A 10,636-nucleotide genomic window follows, 5' to 3' on the forward strand; every position below is an offset into this window, starting at 1 on the left:
TAATAATCCCAAAACACTCCCCAAAGGGAGTGGTGTATTGTAAAATACCTAGGGGATACTTAAGAGCCTTATCAGCTTCTAAAAAATTAAGAGAGTCTTCTCTGGATGCTGTAGAGAGACGCTTTTTCGAAGCCAAGCGACGCCTCATGCCGATGCAAAGACGGCAACAAACTTACAGCGACGTTTCTAATTCGATTTGCTCTAGGATTTGCTTATATAGCATGTCGAGTGCTCAAGGACGCTTCAGAATGTTCTAGAACAAACACGTCATATTTCTCGGAAATATTTTAGCCTTCGTTCTTTATCGCCGATGACTCATCTTTCATTGCCCCACGATGTCTATCGGGATATCTGGAATATTCGCTACAGTATTTAATAGTTTTTATTGGTACTTTAAGGGTATTTAGGACTCTCTTTTCAAGCCTAAAGAGACGAACTGGCAAAGGGTCTTTTAGGCGTCATTAAAGATCATTAAAGTAATGGTGTTCGAAGAGTAATAAGCAGGAGTCTCATTGATCTCATTAACTAACTAGACATTTATAGAGCTTTCATGATAATCGGATATTTCAGATTTGAACCTTTATATAAACCTGTAATGCATCTAAGAGCTTTCAATCCTCTTTGAACCTCTAAACCCCTTAAAGAGTTTTCAAGGGTCGTAAGGAGCTTTTAATGGTTACAAATATCTCAGAGACGTCAAGGAAACAGATCTAACGTAATTTTTAAAATTCCCTTAACGGACGAACAGTAAAAGGTCTAAAAGATAAGCTGTAAGAGCCTTTAGCAGTTTTCTAGAGATTTTGTAGCCTTTAGCGGTAATTAGCAATCCATAATAGACTACCAATTTTTCTTTTAGAATGTGACCTGTAAAATCCATAATTTCAATCAGTTCGAAGATTGAGCTACTAGTTCAAAAGTTACAGCCCTTTGAATTTTTTTTCGAAATTGGTTTCTAGTCTATAACTTTTGATTGAGAAGTCTGATCGAAAAAGTACGAATTGATTTGGATTCTACGCACCCAAATTAATAAGAAAAAGTGTTTTCCCGAGAAATTTTGGTGTAGTCGATTTTTTTGGTAAAAAAGGAAGGTTGTACACTGCCTTTTTTTGAGCCCCGAAAAAAAAATTGTCTCAGATCGACCCGGAAAAAAAATTTTCTTATAGAATGTGGCCCGTAGAATCCATAATTTCAAACAGTTCCAAGATTGGGCTACTAGTTCAAAAGTTACAGCCCTTTGAATTTTTTTTCGAAATTGGTTTCTAGTCTATAACTTTGATTGAGAAGTCTGATCGAAAAAGTACGAATTGTTTTGGATTCTACGCTCCAAAATTAATAAGAAAAAGTGTTTTCCCGAGAAATTTTGGTGCAGTCGATTTTTGGTAAAAAAGGAAGGTTGTACACTGCCTTTTTTTGAGGCCCTCAAAAAAAAATTGTCTCAGATCGACCCGGAAAAAAATTTTCTTATAGAATGTGGCCTGTAGAATCCATAATTTCAAACAGTTCCAAGATTGGGCTACTAGTTCAAAAGTTACAGCCCTTTGAATTTTTTTCGAAATTGGTTTCTAGTCTATAACTTTTGATTGAGAAGTCTGATCGAAAAAGTACGAATTGTTTTGGATTCTACGCACCAAAATTAATAAGAAAAAGTGTTTTCCCGAGAAATTTTGGTGCAGTCGATTTTTGGTAAAAAAGGAAGGTTATACACTGCCTTTTTTTGAGCCCCGAAAAAAAAATTGTCTCAGATCGACACGGAAAAAAATTTTCTTATAGAATGTGGCCTGTAGAATCCATAATTTCAAACAGTTCCAAGATTGGGCTACTAGTTCAAAAGTTACAGCCCTTTGAATTTTCTTTCGAAATTGGTTTCTAGTCTATAACTTTTGATTGAGAAGTCTGATCGAAAAAGTACGAATTGTTTGGGATTCTACGCACCAAAATTAATAAGAAAAAGTGTTTTCCCGAGAAATTTTGGTGCAGTCGATTTTTGGTAAAAAAGGAAGGTTGTACACTGCCTTTTTTAAGGCACGAAAAAAAAATTGTCTCAGATCGATCCGGAAAAAAAATTTTCTCATAGAATGTGGCCTGTAGAATCCATAATTTCAAACAATTCCACGATTGGGCTACTAGTTCAAAAGTTACACCCCTTTGAATTTTCTTTCGAAATTGGTTTCTAGTCTATAACTTTTGATTGAGAAGTCTCATCGAAAAAGTAGGAATTGTTTAGGATTCTACGCACCAAAATTTATAAGAAAAAGTGTTTTCCCGAGAAATTTTGGTGCAGTCGATTTTTGGTAAAAAAGGAAGGTTATACACTGCCTTTTTTTTGAGCCCCGAAAAAAAAATTGTCTCAGATCGACCCGGAAAAAAAATTTTCTTATAGAATGTGGCCTGTAGAATCCATAATTTCAAACAGTTCCAAGATTGGGCTACTAGTTCAAAGGTTACAGCCCTTTGAATTTTCTTTCGAAATTGGTTTCTAGTCTATAACTTTTGATTGAGAAGTCTGATCGAAAAAGTAGGAATTGTTTTGGATTCTACGCACCAAAATTAATAAGAAAAAGTGTTTTCCCGAGAAATTTTGGTGTAGTCGATTTTTGGTAAAAAAGAAAGGTTATACACTGCCTTTTTTTGAGCCCCGAAAAAAAAATTGTCTCAGATCGACCCGGAAAAAAAATTTTCTTATAGAATGTGGCCTGTAGAATCCATAATTTCAACAGTTCCAAGATTGGGCTACTAGTTCAAAAGTTACAGCCCTTTGAATTTTCTTTCGAAATTGGTTTCTAGTCTATAACTTTTGATTGAGAAGTCTGATCGAAAAAGTACGAATTGTTTTGGATTCTAAATCCTAGTACCGAGTCTAGTACGGGTATCTTTATAAAGGCGGAATTCGAAGATGTTGGCGGATTTACAGAGAAATATAATGGATGTCCGAGGATATTCATCGAGACCCCAAGGATATCCTCGAGGATATCCTTGAAAACCTGAGCAAAGGATGGCCATCAAGGATTTCCGAAGATATCTGGGGCATATCCATGGATCTACTTCCATTGAATGGATGTTTGGTGTACGAATTTCTATCTGGGATTTCCCCCTCGGTTTTAAAGATCCTTTTTTAAACTTATCTAGAATCGTATACCTATTGTGAGTGTATTTGGAAGAAATCATAAAAATTCAGTCAAATTAGTAGACACGCTGCAGATGCCAAGCACAACAATTTAAGTAGATCTAAGATGGGGAATAAGGAATACGGAATGAGGATGCCGTGACGATTTTTATCAACCTAAACTCGTTAGATTGTGATTTGTTAAGAAAATAGACTGAACTGTACATCAATTATTGCTTTAAATAGAAGTAGTAATGGCACTTGGGATTGTTGGACATGGAAGTGCAGCCAATCCTTTTAACATTTTATTTTGCCCCTATAAACAATTTTCAAATGTGGGTGTAAATAGAACCTCAATTAAAAGTTCGAAATGTTTAAATTTTTAATTACTGTTAGAACGAAAATTTTCCATCAAGCAAGCCTTTTATATCAAACGGTATATTATAAAGCTAGTATACTTCCAAACGCGCGCTGTAAAAACAATTTTGTAGATATCCTCGGTAAAGGAACATATAAAATCGAGTATAAAATAGAAGGATTTTAATTTCAATATTTTAAATTTAGTATCTGATATATGTGGCAGGTTAAAAGACATAAACGAACCCTCGATTTCATTATCGAAATGCAGGTGTTGGCGAGATAAACAGAACTGCATTAACACTATACTCGGTCTTCTTGTAAAGGGATCTCAGTCGATTTTAAGCAAAGAAACTATTCGCAACGGTACGTCTAAATTATATATGTACGTCAAAAGGGACTGGTAAATTCTAGTGCCGTGTAATTCAAGCGTCTTTAGTGTATAGCGAGTGCGAGGTGTATAGTAAAATTGAGTAAACATGTGAGACGATCATTTGATCCTTGAAAGGATAAAAGAATAGCGATTCATTATTGAGTACCGAATCAGAAACCACTTCCGATCAGTCCCTTTGTCAACACGTGATAGTGGTTTTTTGTTGACGCGTCTTATGAAATTTGTTATAACGAAATTACCTAATAGTAAAGTAATCATTGGTTGCAATATAAAATTCTACACACAATTTTAACCGGTACTGCAGCTAACGGTGACACGCTTCAGAACTTTTATTTAGTGACAGTGCTTCAAGTTGAAAGTGACTTTAAGTGCCATAAATTAAATAGGTTACAGCGGGTTTTTAAATTTACAATTTTGTTATGAAGATGATCATAAACTCAGTTGGAAATTTAATTGCTGTCATACCGGTGCCGGTTTTGATTGACTACCTTTCGACTCGGATCGGCTTCCGGTTTAAACCATTGGCAATGCCGGCATAACAAAATAAACAAATGCAACTCTCATTTGTGCCTTTACTACGACATATTTAACAGAGCAGTTATGCATACCGAGCGTGTTTTGTTTGCCGCTCGTCTGGCTTTTTCTACGTTCAAGGCAAAAATAAATCCTGACGGCTTATTTTTCCCCAAAGCACAACATTAACAGCGATAATAATTGTTCCATTTGCGAGAAGTGCCGACTGTAAAAAAATATATATAAGTTCATTAGGAAACAACACAAAGATTAACACCTTGCACATCAGCAACCTACATTAAAAAACGCTTTTAAGCGTAAAAAAATGTGCTGTACTTTATTGAGGATTTTACGACAAGAACAGTAAAAATCCTTCATAAACATTAACATTATAAAAACGAAGCCCGTTAGAAAAACACGAAAAAAAGGGAAAGCTGCAAGCTACTACTCAAATGAAAAATATCGATTCGAATTTAAATAAATTAAAATGGCTCCAAAAAAGAAGAGTAAAAGGAAACGAATGACCCTGACTCTTTAGATTAAAGAGGTCAATTTCATCGAATACGTCCCAGTAAAATACATTTTGGGGTGGGGAAGGAGGGGAGACGAATTTAAAAAAAATGTTGGAGCAAATAATTGAGGGAAATTGATCTGGTCGGAAGGAATAAAGTGAAAGATTGGATCACAATGAGTGTAGTAAAAAGAGCGCATAGACACATGACCGACTTGATAAGAAATATTCGGAGCAGCGACCTACAAAAATGATGTTGTGTAAAAAAACTTACTTTCGAATGATGTCGACGAGATTAATCCATTTACTCGCTATTTTTAGTGAAGGTTCACTTGAAACAGTGTCACATATACACACAGTTATTCACCCTTTGAGTTATATATATAAATTTTTGTGCATGTAAATAAAATTCTAACGTACGGCCGTAATACACAAACGTCCACACTACAATCACTGACACGACCAACTGATTTCCTGCGCATGAACGTTTCATCCTTCGTGGAAATGTAATGGTGGCCGGTCATGCGCCTTTTAAATAGCAGCCCGCCAATACAAAATGTCAACAAATGCCATTATTTTAATCTAATAGGTGCATGTGCTTGCGCTTCATACTTGCTTATCCAACTATGTTGATCAACAAAACATTATTAAGCACGTGCTTTAAATGCCTTTATACAGTCGCGTTACTATTTTATTATCGACATTCTTCTTTCCTGTTATATAAGGAATAGAACTACGTTTATAAATAGAACCGTTTCATTCGCCTCGGTCGCGATTGTCATGCTATCAACATGCTTAAATATAGTTTATTTATCCTAATTATCAGTTAGGGGTAGATAGACAAAAATTTATGCTACACATCACTGATAAGGGGAGATTTACTCCAACTGTCTACAGCAGTCGTACAATTTCGTAGTTTTTCCTTCTGTCTTAGCAGCTCGTTCACTTTTGGCAAGGGACCATCATCAACTTGAATGTTTAGATTCAAATTTTGCCACCACATAAACTATTCTTTAAAGTGATGCCCATCGTTGTGCGTTCTACTTTAATAAGTGTCCCCTACCTGTTAAAAATTGAATTTTTCCTATCTATAGGTACACGGTAGCACAGAAAGTGGCATTTACCTAACAGAATGCTAGTATTGCAGGTCAAAACTGTTGCAACAGGGTTAAAAGCAGTTGTAGCATGTAGATAATCGTTTAAATGTACAATAAACAGCATTTGAGACAAGCGTTCTTTATAGTTTAGGAACACTATACGGAAAAATGGACGTTGACTACGTATCGGTATTTCGTATTAGATTTAGAGTAGATAATTCTGAAGAAATGAGTCTAAAAATGCATTCATTTCACAGAACTGTAACACCCTCTATTCAAGATCTCGCTTGTACAGCTAAATAATTTGAGTCATAAGTTGTGAATGGGGTTCAGACCAGCCAACGTTAGTTTTTGATCCCTACGACCACCCTGGTAATAGCGATCGCGATCACAACACCCAACAACGACCAATACGGTCACCATGGGGGATGATTTCGCGCCAAATTGTGCATTTAGGGGATACCAATATGCCAATTTGGATGCTTAATGTATATTTAAAACTCAAGTGATTTTTGCATTGAAAGCAACACCCCATGAACACAAAATAATCGCTTTTTTATTATACCTGAATCACAATCTCCGTTTTAAGCACTCAAATGCGCGCGAAAAAAGGCCTTTAAAACACACGTGCTTTAAAGTTGCTAAGTAATGATACTCAAGTATGACTTTTGAAACTGTCGCATGTGGGTGAAATAAAAAATCCTCTTAGGTCGCTTTCTGTAAATACGGAACATTTCATTGGCTTGTACCTACCCTTTGGTTGAAGCTTTCACAAACGCGCGTAATTTTGGGTATGCTTCCAAATCTGTTCCACTTTTTAATCGCAGCATTGTTTGAAGTTTTGAATGAATGCACCAAAAGATAGAAGATTTAAATACCTTTGACATTTCCTTCATATGCCAGCATTATCGATGCATTTAAAACTTTATTCGTAAGTAACTTCCTATTCATCTATGGAAACAACTTTTCAAATTCTTTATAACGGGCTTTATTGGATTTGGATTTTACACCTACCAAGTTTTCTTTCGATTTTACAAGAAGCGATTTAATGGACGGTGTATTATCTTTTGCAACGGAAATCGTTTCATTCGCAAAGACGATGATTTTTATAAGGAAACGTCAAGTGACATTTCCATGGCAATCGTGTAATTACGAACACCCGGCCCACTTAATTAGACATGTATTCGAGTATAACGTCAATATGATTTCATTGTATTTCCTATTTTTAAATTAAACTGCAGGTATAATAAAAATACTATAAGATACACGTGTATAATTGGTCTTTAAAGCACTTGCAACGTTAAAGGCACTCTGCTTCGCGTCGTACCATTAAACTCGTTGCGCGTGCTTTAAAGACTTGATTATACACTTGTACCTTAATATACTATTATAATCTATTTGTGTTCATTTTGTGGGTTATCTGCAATGAAGACCTTAGCACATGACTTTTGCCCAAATAATAATAAAAGTATGATGTAAACGAAGAAATGTTGCCTTATTACATACAGAAGATACAAATTTACCTTGCCTGGAGATCCAATGTTCCTTAAAAGGAAAGGAAAAGGTGATACCAACAACGTTGCAAACTACCGGCCCATATCCATTTTGCCAACATTTTCCAAGGTATTTGAAAAACTAATTAACAAAAGAATTTCTAAATATTTTGAGGATAACAATCTTTTTTCTAATAATCAATTTGGCTTCCGTGGAGAAAAATCTACCTCTGACGCTATAGCCAAATTTGTAAAGCTCACTCTTGACTACTTTGAAAAAGGGGAGTACGCCCGCGCTATTTTTATAGACTTGTCAAAAGCATTTGATAGCGTTCAGCATGAGATCTTAATACACAAGTTAGAAAAAGTATACAATTTTAATTTGACCAGCAAATTATTAATTCAATCATACTTAACAAATAGATTCCAGTGTGTAAGAATTAACAATACTTTATCTGAAAAACTTTGTTTTACTAAAGGTGTGCCACAAGAGAGTATTCTCGGGCCACTCTTGTTTTTAATTTACATTAATGATATGCCGGGATATATTTCAAGCAGCGACAATTGCCTACTTTATGCTGACGACGCCACATTGCTTGTGGGGTCTAAACATATTGATCAGGTAATTCATCAGTCCGATTTATTGGTTCAACGGGCAAGTACTTGGTGCGAAACAAACATGTTAACTATCAATAGCACTAAAACAGCATCAATGATATTATCATTACGTTCTCATAACTTACCAACATTAAACCATGTCACCTTTTTAGAAATTTCAATTGATTGTCGACTAAATTTTGATACTCACGCGGAAGTTATTCGAGCAAAAATATGCAGGAACCTTTTCGTTTTACGCAGATTAGCGGAAAACGTTACTGCTCAAATTTTAAGGATTGCATACTTTGCTCTTATACACGGTCACTTATCATATTCCATTAATGTATGGGGTTACTATGCATGTTGGAAACCACTATTCAAACTTCAACGTAAAAGTGTAAGAATCATTGCTCATCTTCCATTTCAAGCAGATTGTCGTCAGGCATTCATTAGTTATAAAATTCTCGCATTGCCCTGTATTTTTATACATACATGCCTCTGTTTTGCTAAACGTAACGAGCAGAAATTTGTAAAAAAATTGGATATTCATCAAAATGATACTCGCAACAAACATTGTATATCTGTACCTTATTGCAGATTAACTAAAACGCAAAATAGTTTTGATTTCATGACAAAAAAAATTTATAATTGTATTCCACCGAACATTAAATGTTTACCTTACAATTCATTTAAAAACAGGACAAAATTATTTTTGTCAAAAAATGCATTTTATTCATACAGTGAATTTCTCTGCACCAACTTGCAAAATATGTAAACTTTTTAGTTTAGTAGGTATACTTTAGTTATTATAATAGAGCTCTGACGGATAAATGAAGTGAAATTTCGTTAGCGAAGATAATGTCCAATTCAGATCTACGACGATCGTATACGTTCTCTTTATCTCTAGCTGTTTAATCTCTCCACCCAATCCTAGCAGAAGATGAAGAGGACGTAGACAATCGTCATGGACAGGAATTGTCCCTACATCCCAATTGGACTATTGGACATTATCTTCGCTCACGAAATTTCACTTCATTTTGGTTACAGGTAAAGTCTAACTGTCGAAGCATAAAAATCACACCTATCAATGATTCTATGTAGAAGGAAATTTAATTCCCTACAACCTACAACCATCCCCACTTGTACGTTAAAACCTAATAAACACATGAGCAACGGCCGATTTATGGTTAACTGATGGCATTGGTGGTAAGGTTGTGGCAATAATCTACTGCATCGGGCCACTTATGGTTAATTGATGGTTTTATTTTCTCCTGTTATCATGTAACGTTTAACATATGCAGCCCCATTGCAGGAACACTATAGACATTGTCATTTTCGAGATATACGAAGCATCCATTCGCAAAGCTTAAATAGAGTGCCATGACGTGGGTGACATTTGCTCTTTGAGCCCGCCAGTGATTTCTGATTGTTTCATCCTAAGATTTTCTTGTTTGTTTATATTATTTAGTACGGTTGTTAATATTTTATTTACAAATACAAGTTGTAGATTACCTATGCGACAGAAAGTAGCAAATTGATCAGTGGTATACTTTGTTTCAAGGGTGCTGAACCTTTCGTCACACTATCTGACGTCATAGCAAAATTAAGGCAGGTCGTAAATTAGTAGTGGGTTTAAATATTGTCACATTGACGTTTCAACTTATTTATTAAGGTGTCACTATCGTTCATCATTATTAGACCGCCCAAGTTGACAATCACTTGTAGGTTTTATACCTAATGGTTAAATGGTCATGTATTTTATGTAGAGGATGTCCGTTGGTATGAATTAAACCTTTTCCACCGTTTGTAATCACCTCATGTAACCGATTCTTTGCACCGACAATCCAAATGGATATACTGCCAGAGCATCCGAAACTCTTTGAGATGGAGTGTATGATGGTTACAGAAAACGCATAGGAACATTTGTAACTTAAAGTTTGTTTAGGCAGTTCGTAAATTAATATTTTGTTTACATAATGTTGATGTGAAATTAAGTATGCTACCAATGTGAAGAATACGCGTTAAGTTGCGCGAATTTTAATGACCCTTAACTAGCCATTTGCAGAAGTAGAATAGGCCATGGTTTATCGGTAAGCCTTTCGCATTTATACATCTTACAAATTTGAGATAAAGCGTAGTCATTATATACCACTGGCTCATTGAAATAACAACGCATACATACAGTTTCTGTTCTTTTGCCACACAGTCGAGATATTCGCATAAGGATCTTGAATATCTTCTGATCCGATTTATTAAAAAAAAAAAACGCAATTGTGAGAGAAAACAGATAGTGAAGAAAAAACTCTCAAATGTTCATATTCAAATCGTATGTACAAAAGAAAAAACGACACTACACCACAAATCCATCTTCTGATCCTGCATGGAGTATTAGGTATATACCGGACCCCTTCACCACTTCTTTTTCTAACTGTTTTGAGAGTACCATCTTGCCAGCTTCTTCTAAAAGACCCTTTACTGTATATCCACGTTTCGTCTAAAACCACAGCTCGTAATGCAAAGAGTGAAGTTTCGTTGTGTTTAAAGTCTCTCAAAAATTGTAGTCTTCTTTGA

Source organism: Photinus pyralis, unplaced genomic scaffold (assembly GCF_008802855.1).
Source record: "Photinus pyralis isolate 1611_PpyrPB1 unplaced genomic scaffold, Ppyr1.3 Ppyr1.4_LG7, whole genome shotgun sequence".
Lineage (NCBI taxonomy): Eukaryota > Metazoa > Arthropoda > Insecta > Coleoptera > Lampyridae > Photinus > Photinus pyralis.